This window comes from Mirounga angustirostris, unplaced genomic scaffold, assembly GCF_029215605.1.
Source record: "Mirounga angustirostris isolate CCGP_5_RB_7025 unplaced genomic scaffold, mMirAng1.0.hap1 SCAF_3, whole genome shotgun sequence".
In the NCBI taxonomy this organism is placed as follows: Eukaryota; Metazoa; Chordata; class Mammalia; order Carnivora; family Phocidae; genus Mirounga; species Mirounga angustirostris.
The window spans coordinates 64,386,880-64,411,437 of record NW_026991711.1 but is presented as its reverse complement, the minus strand read 5'-3'; the positions used below and the strand labels follow the sequence as shown (position 1 = coordinate 64,411,437).

The window sequence follows — 24,558 nt, the reverse complement described above, 5'->3', positions numbered from 1 at the left end:
CCTCAGGAAAGGTAAGACAGGGCAGAGTAAACAGGTTAGGTTGACTAGTTTGAATAATTCCAGTGGATTTTGGGCTATGGAGATAGTCTCTAGGTACTGTTATCTTGCCTGGGACTGTTGAGGCAGAGGAATTTGCTTCCTGAGCTATTCAAGCCAGACAGAGGATGTATGGCTCTGGACCAGTTAGTTTGCATATTAAAGGCATGTTCCCCCTGAATCCTTTGCTATCTCTAAGAAATGGCTAGTCCCAGGAGGTGCAGTCTTTCTCCAGCCAGAAATATTCTTAAGATATCAAAACATCATGATATACATAAAATAAAAAACATAAACCATACATCTGCATATTCACATGGGCTTCTAAATTCCCAGATAATTTTGGAGCTTTTCACAGCCTACTATAGATACTGGATTCCTCAGCTTTTCCTTTTGATTTTTTTGGTCAGCCTCTTTTTTGCCTCAACTGTTATTTCCACCTTATTCAGCCGTGGTGTTAGACAATTGCTTATGATTGTTGTCAATCAATATTGCCCTGGGGAAAGCTGTTTACAGCGAACAAGATCTCAGTTATGTCACATAGAGATGAGTACTGCAAGTGAGGGCTTCTAAGGAGCTACTAGACAAGTCAAATAATGACGAGTTTATGGGAATTGGGATATTTTAGGAGTTCCAAACCTATACTTCCCTCTCCAGTGGGAACTTAGCAAAGTTTATGGTTTTTGCAGCTACCATATATGTGAGGCTATTGGTTTTCATGGTTACTGTGAAACTGGGGAGAGGAGAATGAGAATAGGGTGAGTTAAAACGTTGTAATGCTTGCTGTTCTTTCTTCCTTTTCCCTTGAATATTCTGTCTTCTCCCTTGAATAAATTCTCCTAATATTGTTGCAAGGTTCCAGTTAATTTCTAGAGTTCTGAAAATGTTGATTTTTAAAAATTTTGATATTCTTACTGCTTTTAGGGAGGAAAAGATTTTTTGAGATCATTACTTGGCCATTTTGGAAGTGCTCTTCATCAGATTTTTTTTTTCATAGTCTGAATGTGTTCTTTTTAGAGCTCTCACATCTTTCAGATGATGAAATTGATATAGGGAAAGCAAGAATGCTTCCCCCCCCACCAGTTTACATATTGTTTACATACTACTGAACTGACCATGTCCAGGAATTACTCTGAACTCTATGATAACATACATTAAGTTTGAAACTGGACCTACTCTTGGCAAGTTCACAAAGTAATAGGCATGAGATGATTTATCTGTACTTCAGTGCAACATGCATAGCTTTTCTTCAATTTCTGCTTCTAAAGATGAAAAATGGCCAGCCTCATAAAGCAGTTCACCCTGATTCTTCAGTGGGAGATGAAACCCCCTTTCAACACTACCATTTCTCCATTTACTCTTCTACATAACATGCATTTTACCAGCCTTTTAGAGATAATTTACTTTAGTTTTCCAACTCAGATGAGGGACTCAAGTGGTGAATCCATGAAGTAAGGTGGATAAAAAGGTGGGAAGTACCAAGGAAAGTAAGAGAAGCAAAACCACATTGAGATAATTTAGATTTCTGTGATGTCTCTTAAGTCATACTCTCTAGATCATTGCTTATTACACTATGTTTGAGGCTAATTAAGTCTATATAAAATCGCTCTGTCTCTTAACCTAGGGTATAATTTGTTCTTTCCAAAAAGAAGTCTAGAAATACTTTTAAAAGTGAACCAGTCAAAATTCCAAATTAATTAATTGCATTAGCCAAATTTGAATTAAAACTTCTCTAGCTAACCACATCATGGAATTGCCAATGAAAGCCGCAGGAAGTGGCAAGCTGTTTAAGAGGATCTCAGGCATATTTGGACTTGCTTGGCATTGGTATTTGTTTCTAATCACTCCAAGAAGTGGTGTGGTAGAAAATAAATTTGAAAAGAAGTGTGCCAGAAAAGCCAAGCGAGCCTCTGGGAACAATCAAAACACAGGCTAAGCCTTATGGTTCCTGATATACCTTCAGGACACCGTGTACTGCCTCTCTGAGCTATCATTTCACAAAAAAGAAGGCCTGCTTTCTTTTACTTCAGCTTTTATGTTGGTTTGAGTCCATAGATTATCTCCTCAAGCATTTAAAATGCCTCATGTGCATGCCTGCAAGGGAGTGATTATCATTGGGTTATCCTGATCTGTGCAGTGTCAAAGGAAAATCTAATTTTGGTAGAAGTTCCAAGGTTTGGGCTTGATGAAGGACATATACACAATGATTTTAAGGGTGAACAAAAACCTTTTACTGATGTACTAGTCATTTGGTGTTAGTCCTTTAAATTGTTCCCTGAAAAGGTGCCTTGAAGATTAAACACATCCTTTAAAATTGATTTTAGAAGAGCTGTTATGAGGGCGCCTGGGTGGCTCGGTCGTTGGGTGTCTGCCTTCGGCTCGGGTCATGATCCCGGGGTCCTGGGATTGAGCCCTGCGTTGGGCTCCCTGCTCTGCGGGAAGCCTGCTTCTCCCTCTCCCACTCCCCCTGCTTGTGTTCCTGCTCTCACTATGTCTCTCTCTGTCAAAAAAATAAAAAAAAATAAAAAAAATCTTTAAAAAAAGAAAAGAGCTGTTATGATATCAAGTAAATTATTTTATTTTATTTTATTTTATTTAGTATGATTGACAGTCCAATAGGGTTTATTTTTTTACTTTTGTTTACCAAATTCATTTTTTTAAAGTTATGATTGTTTTGATATCTGATACTGATAATGGCTGCTGAGCAGCAGAATGAAATAAGTCGGTCATACTTGGTTCAAAATATCATTCTACCTCTTCTTTCCTATGACTCCTTAGACAAATTACTTAACCTTCTGAGCCTTAATTTTACTTCTTATAATGTGGTTGTTTTAAGTACTAAATTATATTAAATGAAATTGTTTGTGAACGTATTAACTCTTGCCTGACACAGAGTGGGCACTTTATAAAAGTTATTTTGAATTTGAATCTAATCTCTATTGCTCATCCCTCCCCACCTCCACGGACAATCTAAATATCAATGGAAATCTTTTTCTGAATCACCTTTGTAATCACAGGGTTACTAAATGGCCTTATTTATCACCAGTTATGTTTAGGAAGCATACTTCTTCCTCCAGCCCTTTAGAAAAGTAAGAAGTGTAGAAATGAGCATACACCTAATATATACTAAGTTTTATGGTTAGGAAGACAAATATTTGTTGGTATCTAACTGGTATTGTTGGCAAGTGCCTAGATTATGGTAGGTTGTTCCATAAATAGTCTGCTACCTGATTGGCCCAGTGTCAGGCTCCTTGTACATTGCTGATGGTGGAGGAACATCATATCCATAGGCTTCATCTTTCTTTATAGAAGGAGTTCCATGAGAATAAAACTGGTGTTTTATTCTACTCTTTTCCTCAATGCTCCTAAGGTGATTGGCAAGGTTGGAAAGATTGGCGAGTTTGGAAAGAAGAATTTTGCATATGTAGCCTAATTCTTTTTTTCCCCCTCTGGATTTGCCTGCAGAAAACATACATTCTGTCATGACCTTCCATTGCAGACTCTGCCCCTGTTGGGGAGGTCTGCAGCCTTTAACACTTCTGTGCCAGGATGGTAACTCTATTTAATTTGGGGAAACTCATGATTAATGAACACCCAAACCACATCTCCCAATTCATTAGTAATAAAATTGGTGTTTTGTTTTCTTCCTTCCTTCTATCACTTGATCATTACTGAAGTTGGGAGGGGAAAAATTGATTTCATTTATTAGCTTTCTAAAACTCCAATATACATTTAGCCCCAAAACTGCTGATGTGCTAGCCTCTATCTGTATAATAGCAAGATCTCAATCTATCACTCTAAATATATTGCTCAAGTTATCTCCACAAGTGGGTGCTTCAAAATGTGCACATTCTAGATGTAGTTGTCACTTTGTTCTTGTTGTCACATTCTTATGTTCTAGCTCAAAAGTATATAGAATTACTGCCTGAGAAGGCTCACTTGCCACTTTACATCATGAGAGCACTAGTTTACTCTAAGAAAAATATCTGCAATCCTTCTTAAGCTATAGCCCTTGAGCTGACAAAGTATTGTAGGATTTTGGGCAGTACTGGGAAGAATGGCGTCTTCTTCAATTTTATGCCTCAGCATTTAAAAAATTGAAGTGTCAGAGAACCTCTTCTTGGGTCCCGTAATTTACAGACTCTTTTATACAAAACAGTTTAACCATTTTTGGACCCTGCCCCACTAATCATAGGGTTTTAAACATAGAACAAAAGTTCTGTTGGGAGCAAACATGATAGCATCTTTGCCATCCTTCTCCTTTCTTAGTATTAAACTTCAACCACAAACTCCATTCTTCTATTCTACTTACAAAAAAAGGAACTCCTATGTATATAACTTTACTGAACAAGGATACCTGGGGAGTGGGTGTTGGAGTGAGGGTTGATGTATGCTGGTCTGGTGATGTAACATAGGAGCTCCATAGATTGTGTAGTTTTGTTATTTGTTTTCACTGTTCCTCTACATACTATTGGATGTTTACTGCTATTATAAAGGACAGGTTGTATTTGTCTGTATCTCTATAACCTGAAGTATATTTTTATTCATGGATACAAAGATGCATAATATTATGTACCATTTCTTAACCAAGTGCACTTCCATGAAAATTATCCTATGAAAATTGTAATGTTTATTTCATTAAGTGGTTGTTGGTTAGAGAGCCACAAAACATGTCTCTGCTCTCCTAGTTAGGTGCAGGTGTTTGGAAGCAGCCCAAGACTCAGATTTTGTGATCCAAAAAGAATTAGACTTAAAATTGCCTCTTCTTTTTCCCTTTGGCTGACTTCATTTAATTCATGAAATTGGTCTCTTGTGAGTCTGAGAATTTGTTTTAAGGTGGGGTGTGTTTGCATGTGAGAGTTAAGAATGAGATACATGAGCAGAGCAGTGAAGAGATAGAGTGACCTAAATGTCTGGAAAGTAGTTTCTATCCTTGAGTTTCTTATTGCCATGAAAAATAGATAAAATTGCCGGTACAAATTCACCCTGTGCAACCTTCAGCTACATATGAATTAAATAATTTTCAAGTAAAATGAAAAACTCATTAATAAGAGGAGAGAGAAGAACCATATGGTCCTCTCAATTGATACAGAAAAAGCATTTGACAAAATACAACATCCTTTCCTGATTAAAACTCTTCAGAGTATAGGGATAGAGGGAACGTTCCTCAATTTCATAAAATCCATCTATGAAAAACCCACAGTGAATATCATCCTCAATGGGGAAAAGCTGAGAGCATTTCCCTTAAGATCAGGAACACAACAAGGATGCCCACTCTCGCCACTATTGTTCAACATAGTACTAGAAGTCCTAGCAACAGTAATCAGACAACAAAAAGAAACAAAAGGTATTCAGATTGGCAAAGAAGTCAAACTCTCTCTCTTCACAGATGACATGACACTTTATGTGGAAAACCCAAAAGACTCCACCCCCAAATTACTGGAACTCATGCAGCAATTCAGTAATGTGGCAAGATACAAAATCAATGCACAGAAATCAGTTGCTTTCTTATACACTAACAATGCAACTGTAGAAAGAGAAGTTAGAGAAATGATTCCATTTACAATAGCACCAAAAACCATAAGATACCTTGGAATAAACCTAACGAAAGAGGTAAAGGATCTATAATATAGGAAGTACAGGACACTCATGAAAGAAATTGAAGAAGACACAAAAAGATGGAAAAACACTCCATGCGCATGGATCAGAAGAATAAACATTGTTAAAATGTCTGTGCTGCCCAGAGCAATCTATACTTTCAACACCATCCTGATCAAAATTCCAATGGCATTTTTCAAAGTGCTGGAACAAGCAATCCTAAAATTTGTAAGGATTCAGAAAAACCCCAAATCACCAAGGAAATGTTGAAAAAGAAAAACAAAGCTGGGGGCATCACGTTGCCTAATTTCAAGCTATATTACAAAGCAGTGATCACCAAGACAGCATGGTACTGGCACAAGAACAGACACATAGACCAATGGAACAGAATAGAGAGCCCAGATATGGACCCTCAACTCTATGGTCAAATAATCTTCGACAAAGCAGGAAAAAATATGCAATGGAAAAAAGACAGTCTCTTCAATAAATGGTGTTGGGAAAACTGGACAGCTATATACAGAAGAATGAAACTTGACCATTCTCTTACACCATACCCAAAGATAAGCTCAAAATGGATGAAAGACCTCAATGTGAGACAGGAATCCATCAAAATCCTAGAGGAGGACATAGGCAGTAACCTCTTCAACATCGGCCACAGCAACTTCTTTCAAGACATGTCTCCAAAAGCAAGGGAAACAAAAGCGAATATGAACTTTTGGGACTTCATCAAGATAAAAAGCTTCTGCACAGCAAAGGAAACAGTTAACAAAACAAAGAGGCAACCCACAGAATGGGAGAAGATATTTGCAAATGACACTGCAGACAAAGGGCTGATATCCAAGATCTATGAAGAACTTATCAAACTCAACACCCAAAAAACAAATAATCAAGCCAAAAAAAGGGCAGAAAACACGAACAGACACTTCTCCAAAGAAGACATACAAATGGCTAACAGACACATGAAAAAATGTTCATCATCATCAGCCATCAGGGAAATTCAAATCAAAACCACATTGAGATACCACCTTACACCAGTGAGAATGGCAAAAATTGACAAGGCAAGAAACAACAAATGTTGGAGAGGTTGTGGAGAAAGGGGAACCCTCTTACACTGTTGGTGGGAATGCAAGTTGGTACAGCCACTTTGGAAAACAGTGTGGAGGTGCCTCAAAAATTTAAAAATAGAGCTACCCTATGACCCAGCAATTGCACTCCTGGGTATTTACCCTAAAGACACAGATGTAGTGAAAAGAAGGGCCATATGCACCCCAATGTTCATAGCAGCAATGTCCGCAGTAGCTAAACTGTGGAAAGAGTGGAGATGCTCTTCAATAAACGAATGGATAAAGAAGATGTCGTCCATATATACAATGAAATATTACTCAGCCATCAGAAAGGATGAATACCCAGCTTTTATATCAACATGGATGAGAGTGGAGGAGATTATGCTAAGTGAAATAAGTCAAGCAGAGAAAGTCAATTATCATATGGTTTCACTTATTTATGGAACATAAGGAATAGCATGGAGGACATTAGGAAAAGGAAGGGAAAAACAAATGGGGGGAAATCGGAGGGAGAGATGAACCATGAGAGACTATGGACTCCGAGAAACAAACTGAGGGTTTTAGAGGGGAGGGGGTGTGGGGACGGGTTAGCCCAGTGATGGGTATTAAGGAGGGCATGTATTGCATGGAGCATTGGGTGTTATATGAAAACAATGAATCGTGGAACACTACATCAAAAACTAATGATGTAGTGTATGGTAACAAACATAATAAAAAAAAAAAGGAAAAACTCAAGAGATAAAAATTTCATCCTAAAGTGTGCCCACTTTTAGCTGAAAGTATTCTTTTACAATTGCTTGCATATTTTATATTGGAATTACCCTAGAAAAAAAATTACTGGAAAGTAAAAAATACAGAAATATGTTCTTTGCCATGAATATACATGCAATGCCATGAGTCTAACATTTATTTAGCTCCTCCAACCCTCCTTTTTTTTGGGGCCTAGAATTTCAGTAGGGACAATGAAAAGCCCACATAAATAAAATTCAGAATATCTACAGTAATGGAGAGGGAGGAGAAGGCAAATACTCATTGATAATTAGGGTTTTGAGGTGATTATCCAATATGATGACATAAGGCAACTTAGAAATATATTGATACACCATTGGTGTTATTACAGCTGGTGTTTGAGCTAGTAAATATTAAGTAAGTCCCTATTATGAGCAAGTTAACTTGCCTAAGGTAGTGGGGGAGACAAACTTTGAACTATGCTGTATCATTCCACATGCTATGTCCTTTATAATTCAGTATGAGGGATTTTGCTTACTAATCCTTCATATTCATGTGACCTGGATACATATAAGTAGTTTGCTTTTAAAACAACTATGAATATGATATATATAGGACAAATAATACATTATCTAAGTTGGTTTTAAATGTATGTTTCTTTTCAAATAAATGGGTGTCCAGAGTTGTTTGATCATTTATGACTATTGTTCCATTCTTTTCCCCTTTACTAGAGTTAAGAGGTATTGGGGGAGAAAAATGCTTGAGTAATCTCTTGGTTTGGATCATGAGACCTTAGGCACATCTCAGCAACAAAAGACAATCACTAAGTTGTTAAACTTGACACAAGAAACTTTTTCCCCTTCTTGAGATGGAGGGAGAAGAAAATGAAAAGAAAGAGGAGGTCAGTGAAAAACAAGAGCAGTTAGCAGGTTGGGAGACTAGATGAGGTGCTGGCTAGAAAAGGGATGAAGTCAGGACCTCCAAATTCCATTACTGCCAGAGAAATTTTGAGAAAAATGGTATCTGAAAGATGAATTTTAAAATTGGAGCTATGCCATACTCTTTGAATCTTTTGAAATCTATAATCTCTATTTCTCATAATGATCAGTGTGAATATGATTTTTAAAAAGGTAATATTTGTTTTAATTTTTTTGAAACCAGTAAAAGGTATGAGTTCACAATTTGGTTGACACAGTGAAACACCAAAACAGCACATGTGGAAGTAGAAGATAAAGGTAGAAAGGGATCATGGGGATGTTTAATGCTTTTACAAGCTGTGGAAATAGTGAGTTTAAGTCATTCAATCTAGAAAGGCAGGAAACTGAACAATAATTTCAACTGATACAGCACAATTAAAAGAGATTATCCTGGGTGCCTGGGTGGCTCAGTGGGTTAAGTGTCTGTCTTTGGCTCAGATCATGATCCCTGCATTCCGGGATCAAGCCCTGAGTTGGGTTCCCTGCTCAGCAGAGAGCCTGCCTCTCCCTCCCCCTCTGCTGCTTACTCTGCTTGTGCTCTCTCACTCTCTGTCAAATAAATAAATAAAATATATATATATTTTTAAAGATTTTATTTATTTATCTGAGAGAGAATGGGAGACAGAGAGCATGAGAGGGGGAGGATCAGAGGGAGAAGCAGACTCCCCGCCGAGCAGGGAGCCCAATGTGGGACTCGATCCCGGGACTCCAGGATCATGACCTGAGCCGAAGGCAGCTGCTTAACCAACTGAGCCACCCAGGCGCCCCTAAAATATTTTTTTAAAAAAAGATTATCAATGTAAGTTTAACAATTTTCTTTTCAGTTACAATTTTCAGACCACGAGTTTCCCTACTTTGCTTGAGAATAGTGTAGTTTTCCTCATAAACCTCTTCGAAATTGCCATGTCCTTCAGCAATCTTACTATTACACTCAAATTCTTTTTAAAAGGTCTTATTTATTTGACTACAGTAGAGATATTATTGATTTACAGTTACAAGCAGGTTTTACCTAGATCTATCCTTCTTATGACTACAAATGTGGTGTTTTAATCCCAGACTCTCTCTCTCTTTTTTTTTTGGTAGCACCAGTCAGAACCTCTGCTTTAGCATTCGTCATACTAATGCTAAAATGGTTCTCATTTTTTAGTGACTTCCTTAGAGGCTGAAATGATCACTTCCATGTCTCAGCTCTCTTTCTCTATCAAAATTTTTTTTCATAGGTCTAGTTAGATTTGCTCAGTGTCTTTTCAGGCTCCATTAGTATCTCTCTTCATTTTATCTATCTATCTATCTATCTATTTATTTTTTTTCAAAAATTTTTAAATATTTTATTTTATTTTATTATGTTATGTTAGTCACCATATAGTACATCATTAGTTTTTTCATGTAGTGTTCCATGATTCATTGTTTGCATATAGTTAACATATAGTGCAGTATTGGTTTCAGAAGTAGAATTTAGTGATTCATCAACTTACATATAATAGCTAGTGTTCATCGTAACTAGTGCCCCCTTAATACCCATCACCCATTTAGCCAATCCCCCACCCACTTCCCTCCATCAACCCTTAGTTTGTTCTCTACTGTAAAGAGTCTCTTAGGGTTTGTTTCCCTCTCTCTCTCTCTCTTTTTTCCTCCCTTCCCATATGTTCATCTGTTTTGTTTCTTAAATTCCACATACGAGTGAAATCATATGGTATTTGTCTTTCTCTGGCTGACTTATTTCGCTTAGCATAAATCTCTCTAGCTCCATCCACATCATTGCAAATGGCAAGATTTCATTCTTTTTGAAGCTGAGTAGTATTCCATTGTGTGTGTATGCGTGTGTGTATGTATGTATGTATATATACCACATCTTCTTTATCCATTCATCAGTTGATGGACACTTGGACTATTCCATAGTTTAGCTTTTATTGATAACTCTCTTAATTTTAAATCATGAATCTTCTTTATGGTTCTCACCCAAGAGAAGGGAGTTCTAAGCAGCCTCATTTCTTATTTTCACGTATTCAGAGCAGTTGTGGTTAAGAGGAAAAAGCTTTGTGCTGGGGTTGGGGGCATAGATTCAGGTTCTGGCTTCAGTTTCTGCATCTACAAAATATAGTCTGAACACCTATTCTGGTGAGGATTAAACAAAATAACATGGGGCAGCACTTTGTAAATTATAAATGGCTATAGAAATTGTAGATATTATTTTTAAAGAAAAAGAAAAATATTTCAGTCAAGAGTGTTCTGGATTGAACCAAACAACCTATCTCTTTTCCCTCTTAAACCCTTTGCCATTGGAACATGAATACTGGGAGAAATCTTAGCTCCTTGGCAAGTAAATTGACCTGGGGAGCAGTCTTTCATCATTCCTTGCCTCTTATGAGAAAGGTTAGAATCTTTGAATTTTTACTGAGATGATTAAAAAAATAGAGTTACAAAATGGGGTGATGTGGAATTCCAAGAAAACATGAGAAAGCACAGCAGAAGGTAACTGACCTTTGTTGGAGTTAACAGCTCACAGTAATTTTTGGCTCTTTCCTTACTCTTTGAGGAGAGGTATATAAACGTGATTTTACTTAAATGGATGTGAATTATATTTATTTAGAAAAACTATACTGTTCTAGTTATAAGAATTTATCTGTCAGGAAATGTATATATATGTTTTGGAAATTGGATCTTAATAGCATCATTAGTCATAGAAATATTAGTGCATGTGATATAACTGTTTTATATATCTGTACAATCTTTGAAGTTCACAGAATTTTAAAAATTAATTTTCCTTTACACATTTAGGAACCTTCTGATATCTTCAACTGTTCTGTGAAGTCTACTACAATATACTGTAAGTAAAGTGATTTCCTACTTTTTGGGGGAGAATATCTTGCTCTGCATTTGCCACATACATGCATCTTCATGCTTTCCAGTTTCAGATATAATGGATAAATGTCACATACTTTTAAAGTAGATACACAGACAACCCTCAGTTATTCATAGCAATGGAGAGAAGTAATATGGAAGTTGTGGCAAGTGCAGGTTTAGATATGTTGAATTAATTTGTTCTCTTTCTTTATGAAATCTTTCTTATTGGGGGCAAAATTTCAAGAAGTGCTTATATAGCACCTTTAAAAGTGTTTTAAATAAATTAACACAAGTAGATATAACAACTATATGAATAAATAATAGTTTTAGGAATGAAAAGTATACTAGTCACTATGCAAAATGCATAGCAACACTATTCCTAACTAGTGACTTTGCAGTTGAGGAATAAGAAGGTTGAAGGGAGATGGCAGAATCTGGTAGGATACATTTGTGCTTTAAGTAAAGTTTTATTTCATTTTTTTTTTTCACTTTGTGGAGCTGTGAGCCAAGGTTTCTTTTTTTCCTAGCATAAAAGGGAAAATATTTAGACATATGGGTCACAAAAGCCACTTATGCTCAAAATATCTCAACTTCACGATCAAAATATCTCTGGCATCATGAGGTCCTGGAAAAACCCGGAGTGTATTTTTCTGATTAGACCTGGGACAGTGTCCCAGTGGTCCTGTCATCCTTCCTCCACCTGGCTGAGGCACATTCTCTGCACAGTGTGTGCAATACTGTTTGGCTGCTGCTTCATCACTAAGTAGTGTCAGTTGCACATGTGGGCTGGCTGCAGGGGGCCTGGACCCACGGAATACTGTCTGAGTGGAGTTTTCCACTCGATGTTTGGTTTGGCCTAGTCCACGTGATGTCTTGCCAGACCTGCGAACTCCTGTCCGAATTCACTCATTCCCGGATGGGAAATATTCCTCATGCTGTTGTCAGAGAACCCTGATCTTTCACTGTAAACCTGGCAGGATGTCTGTTGGCCAGACCAAAGTACCAAGAAGCCAGATTTTTCTCTATGAAGGATGTGTCTGCAGTGGATGGTACTTGTTCTAGTAAAAGTATTTAAGGTTGTGGTGTTGGCCAGGTTTATCCACTTAAAAAATAAGAAACTCATAAATGTAGCACTGAAAAGCCCTCCATTTCAAATAATGGAGGCAATGACTCTTCCAGGTCGGCAGCCAAAGTAAAACAAAGTATGGTACAGGATGTTATCTTAGAAACAGAATTTTGTGTTTAGGTCTGCAGTCTTAGAAAGTTAGCAAAATGTTCTTTTATAAAGCAAGCGTGGTACATGGACAGCTGTGCCAAGGGTGTGGTGATCCTGGTGCAGGCATCAGGGCTGAAGATTTACCCAGCCCTCTTGCACCTGTGAGGATGAATTGGTTTTTATATTTTATTCCTGTGTCAGGATCTCCCCTCCCCCCGTTTTTTTGGATGTACTGTGTCTATGGCAAGTGAAGTCCATAAATTAAATCAGTAGATATTTATTTCCTTTAACTAACATGGTACTGGGCATATAACTTAATATTGTGTAAAGTAAGTACACAGATCATATTATACAACATATATTATAAATTTTCACAGAGTGAACACACTCATATTAATTACTACTACAAGAAATAAAGCAATTTTCAGTACCCCAAGAGCTCCTCTTGTGCCCTTTACAGTCACTACCCACTCCTCCTCTCCATAAATATTCTCCATCCAGTCTTATGAACTTTATATAAATGGAATCATATAGTATAATGTTTTGGGGGGAACTGGTTTTGTTTAAAATTAAGTTTATTTGATATACCCATTTTTGTAAATAGCAGTAGTTTTTCATTTTTCATCATAGGTAACCTTCCGTTGTATGTATATAGCAAAATTATTGATTTATTCTACTCTGAATGGCTATTTGGGTGGTTCCCAGTTTTGACTATTATAACTAATGCTGCTGTGATTATGTATGTATAGTTTTTAATGACCATTTGCAAACATTTCTGTTAGGTATTGAATTAAGTAGAATGGCTGGGTCATAGGATGTGTATTTTACAATAATAGAGGATATTACTGAAATTTTCCAAAGTAGTTGTATCATATTGTGCTTCAATAAGCTATATATGAGAACTCCAGTTTCTCTTGGTCATAGATATGTCTTACTATTGTCAAGCTTTCCAATTTTAGCCATCCATACTTGTGAGGTGATATCTTGTTGCATTTCTTTAATGACTAATATGGTTGCGCATTTTTTTATATCTTTAATGGTCATTTGTATGTGCCCCATCCCTTTTTTAATGATTCTTCAAGTTTCCTATGGGTTTATCTTTTTCTTATTGATTGATGTGTTCTCAGATTATTTGGAATCAAATCCTTTGTTAATTATCTGTTCTTCTACTCTTTCTATTGTCATAATCGTGTTTCTTGATGAAGAGATGATTAATTTGTGTGTGTGTGTGCGTGTGTGCATCCTGCTTAAGAAATCTTCCTGTATTCCAAGGTCATGAATATATTATGCTATATTATCTTACAGAAGCTTTACTCTTTTATCTTTTACATCTGTATTTCTCTGGCTACTTTAAAATGTTCTTTTCATCTTTGTTTTTCAGCAGTTTTACTATGTTTTTGTTTGTTTGTTTTATTTTGTGTTTATCCTGCTTGGATTTCATTGAGGTTCTTAAATTTGTGGATTGATGTCTGCTGTTTCTGTAATATTGTTATTCAACATCATATAAGATTTTGCCTCACTATCTCCTCTCCTTTTAGGACTTCAATAATTTGTCCAATAGATCTTTCATATACCTTTTCTTTATTTTTCATCTTTTCCTCTCTCTCTTCTTTAGTCTGGATGTTTTAAAGATTTTTTTTATTTATTTGACAGAGAGAGACACAGCGAGAGAGGGAACACAAGCAGGGGGAGTGAGAGAGGGAGAAACAGGCTTCCAACAGAGCAGGGAGCCCCATGTGGGGCTCAATCCCAGGGTCCTGGGATCATGACCTGAGCTGAAGGCAGACACTTAACGACTGAAGCCACCCAGGCGCCCCAGTCTGGATGTTTTAAATTGACCTAACTTCCAGTTCTAATTCTCTTATCTCCTGTTTAATGTCTATAAATTTCTTAATTGTAGTAATTGTCTTTTGCAGTTTAGAATTTTTGATTAGTTTCAGTTTCTGGTCAATTTCTCCATTTTCTCATCTACTTTCTGAAAACATTAATCACAGTTGTTTTAACATCCTTGTGTGAGAACTCCGAAGTTTGCATCATCTTGAATCTGTTTCCTTTTTTTTTTTCTAATTTTTTTCTTGATTTCTGAGCATTTAACTCTCTATCCTACCATGCTTAATAATTAGAAAAATTAAATGCCAGATATTGTATATGAAAAATCATAGAGATAAGTTTGTGAAGTTCTACCTAATGTTATCTTTCTCCAGAGAGGATTTAATATTAATTTACTCTGCACTTTGAGCAGGAACAGATGACCTTTACCTGGTTTTGAATTGAACTGGTCAACACTGGATTTTTATGAGAACTTTGCCCTTAATCCTAAAGTCTGGCCCTTTCAAAGTCCTTTTGGAGGTCTGGGCCTTTTATCAGGGGCTGTCTGATTTGCAGGCCCCTGAACTCCAGTTTTTATCCCCTTAGTCTCATTAGACTGTTCAAAACTCAATTCAGGTTTTTAGCATTTGGCTATTATTTCTACTTTGCCTCTTAGCTTCTTTATCCTGCCCTTCTTGTAGCCTAACAAATATCTTGAAGGGAAAAGTACTACAATATACCTCCCTTCTCTCCAGGATCTTGGTACTCAAATGATTCATTTTCAAACACTTTTTTTTTTTGTTTTTTCCAACTTTTCTAATTATCTCAGATTAATCCTGTGGAAATTTTGCTCTGCAGCTAGCCACTCCACCAACACCAGGAGCAGGAAATCCTGTAGGCTTTTTCTATGACAGGGAGGACTAGACTAGGTATATTGTATTCTCAGTGACTTCTACAATCCTCAGTACATGAATATGCTCGGAAATTTTTTCAATGAATAAAAATATGCAAGAGAAACAGAAACAGGCCCATTTTAAAGGGGACATTTTTGGCTTAATGAAATAGCTAAGAGTTATTCAAGATTCTTTAGTGCTTAGTTTAATGCCAACATATTTCATAGAATCTTTCTTCACAACTTGAATTCTCTTTTATCTTTTTCCCCCTCTGTAAAACATTTGGAACCCATTCTACAATTTATCTCCTAGTCTTATATTGTCTTAGTAGTATGTTTGATGTTATAAGCTGGCAAATATGTCTGTGATATTAGCATTAGGTAAGCTCTACAAGACAGGCTCTGTTACATTTCTGCTACATTCTTCAATATATCTCAAGTGGTGCTAAACACACTGATGTGATAATTCTTCAAAATGTAAGAGGCAATCAAAATTGAAGTGCTACATTCTACACTCAAAGGATTCATATAATGTATATCTCAGTATATATTTTTTAAATTAAAATTTCAGATGTGTACATTTAGTAGATTTTGTATAGATTTTCATGTGTAGATTTTTTTGGGTAGGCTGCATGCAGAGCACTATGTTTATGAGTAAGTGTCCCAGTGTTCCGTCAGTGTCATTCAGTTGCCACCATGGCCTAATTAGAGGACAGAATCATCATTGTTATAAGTAAGGAGATCTGTTTACTGTGTTCTTAATATGTGATGGATGCCATGGCAATTATTTTACATAAATTGTCTCATTTAATCTTCATAATAACCCAATTCAAAGATACTATTGTTATCCCAATTTTTAGGTAAGGAAACTGAGGCAGAAAAAGGTTAAATCACTTTTCCAAGGTTATAGAGCTAACAAGTGGAAAAGTGCTTGGATAGTGCTTGTGGTAGTATGAAGCCCTAACAAAATATATTACTCTATTCTACTTTCCATTGGAAATTCTCCAGTCCCTTGTCCTGGTAATGAAGGGGAAGCAGAGAGAGAGGTATGATTCAGTTTATTGTCTCATTGCCCTCAACACAGCAATACTGAAGAGAGGGGAAGTAATGCTTATTTTGAAGTTTTCTTTCGTCGTAGGCATATATAATTATCCGTAGGAAAGATGTTTTACAATAAGCATGAGGATTTGTTTCAACAATTTGTTTCTTTCATATCCTGAGTTCTTTTGTTTCTTCATTTTTCACTGGAAATTTTTGTTATACGCAGGAAATTTATAACATAATGTTGAAAGTGCCAAAGAAGAACACTAAAAGAATCAAATGAGAGGAGGCACCTGAGTGGCTCAGTCAGTTAGGCCTCTGACTCTTGATTTTGGTTTGGGTCATGATCTCAGGGTCCTGAGATTGAGCCCTGTGTTGGGCTCTGCACTCTGTGGAGAGTCTGCTAGAGATTCTCTCCCTTTGCCTCTCCCCACATTCTCTCTTAAATAAATAAATAAATAAATAAATAAATAAATAAATAATAAATAAATATGTTTAAAAAAGAATCAAATGGGGTAAAAATGTCAGTGACAGACTAAAACATTAGGCTTCTTTAGTTGAGAAGAATAAAAGTTGAGTTGTACCTCTGAAACAAATAATACATTATATGTTAAAAAAAAAAAAAGAAGATAGCAGGAAGGGAAGAATGAAGGGGGGGAAATCGAAGGGGGAGACGAACCATGAGAGACTATGGACTCTGAGAAACAAACTGAGGGTTCTAGAGGGGAGGGGGTGGGGGGATGGGTTAGCCTGGTGATGGGTATTAAAGGGGGCACATTCTGCATGGAGCACTGGGTGTTATATGCAAACAATGAATCGTGGAACACTACATCAAAAACATGATGTAATGTATGGTGATTAACATAGCATAATAATAAAAGAAAAGTTGAGTGAATGTCTTTAAAGTCTAGAAAATCACAGAGTTTTTTTAAATTAAAAATAACAATACATGAAAGGATAATGTTGGTAACATTTGAAATGTTTAGAGAAGGGAAAAATCATGGGTTTTCATTAGGAAGAATTGAGAACCAGTTAGCTATATGAAAGTGATAGAGAAGTCTGTTTTCACAGAAATTCAAAATTGTAAAAGTGAAGATTGTGATGGGTTTTGTTTTTATTGGATTGATTGTAAGAGTGGAGGAGCATCTCTGTTTCAGAATTATGGAGATAAATAATGTCCTGAGGATAACTGGGAACTTAAAAACATGCAAACAGGGCACTGCATACTTTCAGGCCACTGCTGGTTATAAAGTGTAGGCCTTTCAGGAGAGTGGATTTTAATTCAGCTCATGTGAGTCTAGGTTAATCTCATTCCTCTAAAATGTTTTCTTCATTCAACACAGTTATGGTAAAGTTCAGTGGTGGATAAAAAAATAATGGTAACTTTAAAAGTTAGAAAATGATTTTTCTCTCACACAGAAGTAGGATCAGGCATGTTATGGTAGCTTTGCTTTACAAAACATTCAGGACTCAAGGCTTTTTCTAGCTTATTGTTTTTCTATGATAGCCTCTATTCCCAAGCCACCTTCTGGTCAACAATGGCTTCTTCCCCCGTTAGTCAGCATGTTCAAATTCTAGCTAGCAGGTAAGAGAGAGGACAGAGGAGAAGAGAGGATCATGTGCCAGCTACCTAAGGAAAGTTTTCAAAATTTCAATAAATTTGTGCTTATATCTTATTGACTTGAAGAACCAGGTCATTTGGACAAATCTACTTGTAAAGAAGTCTTTATTTTGGGTGGTCAAATGCCCAGTTAAAAATCAGGTGTTCTGTGGGAGAACAGAATAATTTTTGGAGGAAATTAGTATTTAATTAGTATTCTCAAGAATATATAGGGTCTCTAAGATCATAAGTATTCTGGTTGCCCTTTTATAGGTAAATTTAGTTTTCAGTTGCCTTATGGTCCTTCTAACAAACATAGTAATCTGGGCTGCATAGAAATAGAAATGGAAGTGGAAATGAACAGAAATGTTGCATGCTTTGGTTTTCAACACAGATAGTAGGAAACTGTTTTACAATCAACATCTTCACCATGAATTATAGGTATAGGTAGGTAAAAAGTTGTCCTCTGCCTACTCTGGTCTTCCTATTTTGTGAAGTGCAAGAATTCAGGATGCTTTCAAGTCACTTAACAAATTTTCAAATGTTTTCTGAAAACATTTGATTCTTCTAATATACATGAGAAATTAATGAAGGAATGTGTCTTTTTCTTCCTAATTGGCTTCTTTAAGGTAAATATTTGATCAAAATCATGATTATAATTACCTACTATGTTATAGTCACTGTGTTAAGTGCTTGACACACATTATATCTTTTAAAACTCTCAACAATCCTGGAAGGTAGGTATTTTTGTGTCTATGTTAGAGCTGTGAATACTGATGTTAGAGATTTAAGAAACTTATCCCAAATCTCAAAAGTCATGTCAGGGTTGGGATTAAAATTCAATTCAAAATCTGTACCTTTAATCACTATACTGTATTGATTTTAATTTTCTGCCCTCTCCTAAAATAAATTAACATCAGTTAAAAAGAAAAGAGATAGTTTTCCATTAGAGATAAGTAAGTATTTTTGCTTGAAATATTACACTGCTGTCTATATACACACATACTACACAGACACAAACACACACACACAATCCCCATGTGGGTCATTGCAATATGAAACATTTTTTCTGAGCATCTGCATTATTGTCAAAACTGTCTTTTGGATATGTTTATAAGGCCAGTTTTATAAGTTTATAAGTTTCATAGATGAAAACTTTTAGATCTTCAGTTATTACCCATGGATTTTGGGGCTTTGTGAAAGTATACAGTACAGAAAATTTCTGCAAGTCTAGCAGAAATCAACTTTATGGGGATAGACTGGGTAGAAAAATTAATGGAGAGTATAAAGCCACTGCAGAGTCCTTGGATTACTGGTGGATTTGAAAATGAACAAATATTTGCAAGAACAGTAGTTTGACTGCTTATTATACTTTGCTCTCTTCTCTGATCACATTACATGATGTAACCCAATGAATCAGAAATTGGATCTGTATGGGGAGATGTGGATGACCACAATTCCCTACTAGTCACTGCTTCTACAAATGAGGTATTCCAACATTCCAGGAATCATTTTGGAAATCAACCAGAACTCAAGATTTGTTAGGGAAGTTTGCTAAAATACTTACAGATAGAGCATATAGTGCTGATCTGATGCCTGCCCCAGAGATTTCAGCACCTGACCTCCAAATAACCTTCTGGATTGAAGTCCTTTGTCTTACACAGCCCTGCTTGCTGTCCTCACTCCAAAAATGCACCGTATCTCTATGATGTCAATATTTGTTCTCAGGGACATAACTATCTTAAATTCTACAGTCTGTATGCCTCTAAGAACTGGTCTTCATCCATGTTGTCTGTGTTATGTATGCCTGCATTTATAATGCAGAACCTGGTCTAGCTGGTGGGATTTACTCATGAATGAAGGATAGTACTGATATGTACACTCTCTCTATTCTTACGATAGTTTCTAAGATTTTGTTTTCATTACATATAGCAGCTTTTGATTTAGATATAAATTAATTTTCTCTTAGTGTGTTTGTTGGACTGTTAGCACCAAAATCACCAAAAGTGCTCATTAAAAAGGTAGGATTTTAGGCACCATTCAGAACTTATGGAAGCAGAATGGCTGAGAATAGGGCTCAGAATCTGTATTTTAAAGAAGTTTCCCAGATGATTTGATGCACATTAAAGTTTGTAAACTGGTACCTTGGAGGAATAAGTACCTGTGTCAAGGTGTTTGACATAAGGTGCTTAGAATTGACATTATTCCTTCTTATTTTATAGGAATTCCTTCCTTTTCTCCTTACCTTCATTTTTTCTCTCCCCAAATTAACAGAAACTTTTGGAAAAATCTGTGACCATAGGGAATTTCAAGATCTATTCTACAGCTATCTTTTGACATTCAATACATGTTAGATCTGGGGCTGATCATATATAATGGGATGTTTAAATGATTTGAAATTTAGGACATTGCCAGGTTTCTCCTTTCTGAGGGATCTAACCTTTTAGCCTTCCTTGGCACCACCATTTCGCTCCTCTCAGAAATGAGGGAATTTTTTATTTATATTAAAAAAAAGTGTCATGTCTTTGGGTTACATGATGGCTTTCACACTTGTCCAGTTACAGAGTACATGGCAAGCATAAGGTTCTAAAAATCTTTCAAATTCAAAATAGTTATGTATTATATATATAATTATATAGTAGTTTATGTTGAATACTATCTGCTTTGGTGAAGAACTCAGTTTTTGGATTACAATATTTTGATAGTGGAATGCTTCCTTTAGACTCTTGTGGTTTGAGATTCAAAGGAGAGAAACGGGAAAATATTATTAGTTGTTGATAAGTTTCTATGATTCATCAGTGTTACCTATGAAAGAAAAGCATTCAGGATGGTATTCATACCTTTTTGTAGCTCTAACAAAAATAATTGTGGGTATGTTGCCTGAATCTGACATAATATGGTAGCTGTTTCTGTGAGACAGTTGCCATAAATACTGGCCTAGACAATCTGTATATTACATTTCCCAGGCTGTGATCATTGTCTTGGAGTGAGTGTATGATCCAAGCTGATAAAATCAGCATGAGTCTCAGAGCTCTTGGGGACCTATTGGAGAAGTGGCTCTCTTTTTCTGCTGTAAAGATATGAGATCATGGTGGTTAAGCTATCTTGTCTCCATAAGGTGAGAGCCAGTTTGGATAATGCAGCCAACCTAGAGAAGGGAAGCCAAAAGATGAAGACAAAGGAACAAGTTTTGGGTGAAAACATTTAAATTCCTGCATCAAAAATCACTTAAAGGCAAATGTATGCCTGAGGTTTTCAGTTGTATGAGCTAATACATTCACTTTTGTTTGTTTGTTTGTTTAAGTCAGGGTGTGTGTGTGTGTGTGTGTGTGTGTGTTCCAGTTAGCAATTGAAAGAGTTCTAACTGATTTACCTTCTACCAGTGCTTATCACATTTCATTATTATTGCTTAGCTTAGGTAAGATGTGACTTTCTTGCTAGACTGTTACCTCCATGAGGGCCGGGTCATGTCTCTCTTGTCTGCTGTTGTGTCCCCAGTACCTACCACAATTCTAGCAGAGAGTAAGCATGCAATAAACATTTTAAAATGTGAATATACAATTTATTATACTTCTTGATAAGGCTAATATTACAACATTTTTGTGTTATAACAATTTGTTCCTCTATATTTTTTAAAGAAAAAAATACCCCTACATCCTACATCCAATTTCTCTATCTTCTGTACTGATCATGATACAACATCTTGCCACCAAATTGTTTTCTTCTCTACCTTACTATAGCATTAAAATGAATCAAAGCAACTCTTTTTTTTGCCTATTAATTTTTTAACCAGTTACTTCCTGCTTTTTAAAGCCATTCCTTTGTCTGTGTCCATACAACATTTTATTTATATTTCAACTGCAGCAGATTTTATGGTGTATTATAATTAATAGTTTATGCTTTGCTTCTCTTCCTCAAATTATATGTTCTTTGAAAATAGCAAATCTTTTTTTTACTTTTATATTGCCAGTGACTATTATAGCATTTTACATTTGTGTTTTAAAAATGCAGGCATTTTTCTTTAGTTTCTGGCTCTACTCTCTTTAGTGTTTTATGCCATTATAAACATACCTGAACTGAATATTCCTGGAATTTTTGTATTCCCATTTGAGGGTTGTCATCTATGTGGTTAACTCATCAATTGGCATATTGGGTATTCACTCCAAAAGGGATTCTAGCAATGGCAAAATTACTGTGGAGGGAGGCTTGAAAAAATTACATTTTAACAGTAACCATTCATAAGCACCAATTTTGATGATTACTTGGAAATAATAGCCCATATGAAAATGGAAATACAAAATCCAAGAACTAAACTGTAAAAGCGGAAACGCTTGAGAATGTTCAAAGTAAGGAAAGAGCCCTTGTGTTAAAGATATTTTGGACTACCTAGGCTTTCAAAAATGCTTCATTGATAGTGAGGTTCTAGTGGTAGTGACTGTTTTATTGCCTATTGAATGGTCATTCCCCAGCCCTTCTTTCTTGACAGAGAACACACATCTGTTCAGGGAATGTACAGGTAATGCATTCCGAAGTATGTGCTTAGGAAGGTAGTTTCCTTTTCCAGCAGTGGAGAGGACATGTTTTGAGCCAGTTATGGGAGTGTCATACTTCCCTGCCAATGACTTTTCTAATGATGAGCATGTAACCCAGCCCAGACTAATGAGATATGGGGGGAATTCCATCTGAGGATTATGGAAAAGTTTTCTTTCCTAAGGGAGAGAGACGAGAGAGAGAGAGAGAGAACCCACCAAACTTTTGCAATATATCATAGATTCCAAGGTGAATATTAAATATTAAGGAAAAAGAGAAATAGGTAAATATTAAAAGAGAATCTATCAAAAAGGGATTTTTAATAAATTGGGAACTATTCAGTGGTGGCAGCTGGCTATAGCTCTAAGATAGCTAGCTCTAGGAAATAATAGACTATTGCTCTACTTGTTATCAGAAAGTCCTCACCCTGAGATGTAACCAGTCTAAGAGAATTTATGAACTTAGATATTGGTAATAGCTGCATAATATAACTGAAAGAAAAAAGATGTGGTAATATTAAGTATAAACAAATGGGATATGATTTTTTTATTCCAGATAAAGGGGATAGAAAGTAAAAATATGTCATTATATGTTCAGTATTACACAAGGAGAAAATAACCTGAGCCACTGACATGAAGATCCTGGTTGGTTTGGCACTTACACTCCCTAGAGTGAGAAAGGTAGAATCAAAAGATTACTATGGCTTAATAAAAATATATTCTTCATTTCAGTTTGCCTTGACTTGCTTATCATTAAGCAGAAGTCTGATTAGATTTCCCAAGTATCTTCATTCTAGTATGGTGAAATTTTTATTATCTGACCATACAGATGGTGAATCCATGAATATTGATTAATCATAAAACAGTAGGCCTTCTGGTTGCTATATCTACTTCCTATTGATTAGGTTATCATGAAGTCTGTTCCTTAGAGTCTGTTTTAGAGGTATAAATTGATGCTCTCATATACTTCAGTGTTTCTTTCAGTCATTATTCACTGATCTCAGAGCTTCAGGATGAGCAGTAGGGAAGCACACAAATGCTTGCCTGCTGGCTTTCAGAAGCATTTGAAACAACTCTAGTTGCCTCTCAGAACATTTTAAATTCTTTTTTTTAATTATTATTATATTACGTTAATCACCATACATTACATCATTAGTTTTTGATGTAGTGTTCCATGTTTCATTGTTTGCGTGTAACACACAGTGCTCCATGCAGAACATGCCCTCTTTAATACCCAACACCAGGGTAACCCATCCTCCCACACCCCTCCCCTCTAGAACCCTCAGTTTGTTTCTCAGAGTCCATAGTCTCTCATGGTTCGATTACCCCTCCGATGTCCCCCCCTTCATTCTTCCCCTCCTGCTATCTTCATCTTTTTTTTTTTTTTTAACATATAATGTATTATTTGTTTCAGAGGTACAGGTCTGTGATTCAACAGTCTTACACAATTCACAGTGCTCACCATAGCACATACCCTCCCCGATGTCTATCATCCAGCCACCCATTCCCTCCCACCCCCCACCGCTGCAGCAACTGAAGGTTGCTGGAGTTTCCTGAGATTAAGAATTCCTCCTATCAGTGAGGTCATATGATACATGTCTTTCTCTAATTGACTTATTTCGCTCTGCATAACACTCTCCAGTTCCATCTATGTCATTCCAAATGGCAAGATTTCATACCTTTTGATGGCTGCATAATATTCCATTGTCATATATATATATATATATATATATATATATATATATATATATATATATATATACCACTTCTTCTTTATCCATTCATCTGTTGATGGACATCTTGGCTCTTTCCACAGTTTGGCTATTGTGGACTTTGCCGCTATGAACATCAGGGTGCATGTACCCCTTCGGAACCCTACATTTGTATCTTGGGGTAAATACCCAGTAGTACAATTGCTGGATCATATGGTAGCTCTATTTTCAACTTTTTGAGGAACCTCCATACTGTCTTCCAGAGTGGCTGCACCAGCGTGCATTCCCACCAACAGTGTAGGAGGGTTCCCCTTATTCCGCATCCCCGCCAACATCTGTCATTTCCTGACTTGTTAATTTTAGCCATTCTGACTGGTGTGAGGTGGTATCTCATTGAGGTTTTGATTTGGATTTCCCTGATGCCGAGCAATGTTGAACACTTTTTCATGTGTTTGTTGGCCATTTGTATGTCCTCTTTGGAGAAATGTCTGTTCATGTCTTCTGCCCATTTCTT

The 24,558-nt window shown here is 36.3% G+C and overlaps 1 long non-coding RNA gene across 3 annotated transcripts in view; it reads left to right on the top strand.

The window, feature by feature from the left end:
- The window catches only part of LOC135363842 (uncharacterized), a 478,080-nt gene that overhangs the window by 244,379 nt on the left and 209,143 nt on the right, over positions 1-24,558 (top strand). For all 3 annotated transcript variants that reach the window (XR_010410028.1, XR_010410029.1, XR_010410027.1), the window contains one exon: positions 11,180-11,228. This is a non-coding gene — a long non-coding RNA (uncharacterized LOC135363842). The remainder of the gene's footprint in view (positions 1-11,179; positions 11,229-24,558) is intronic.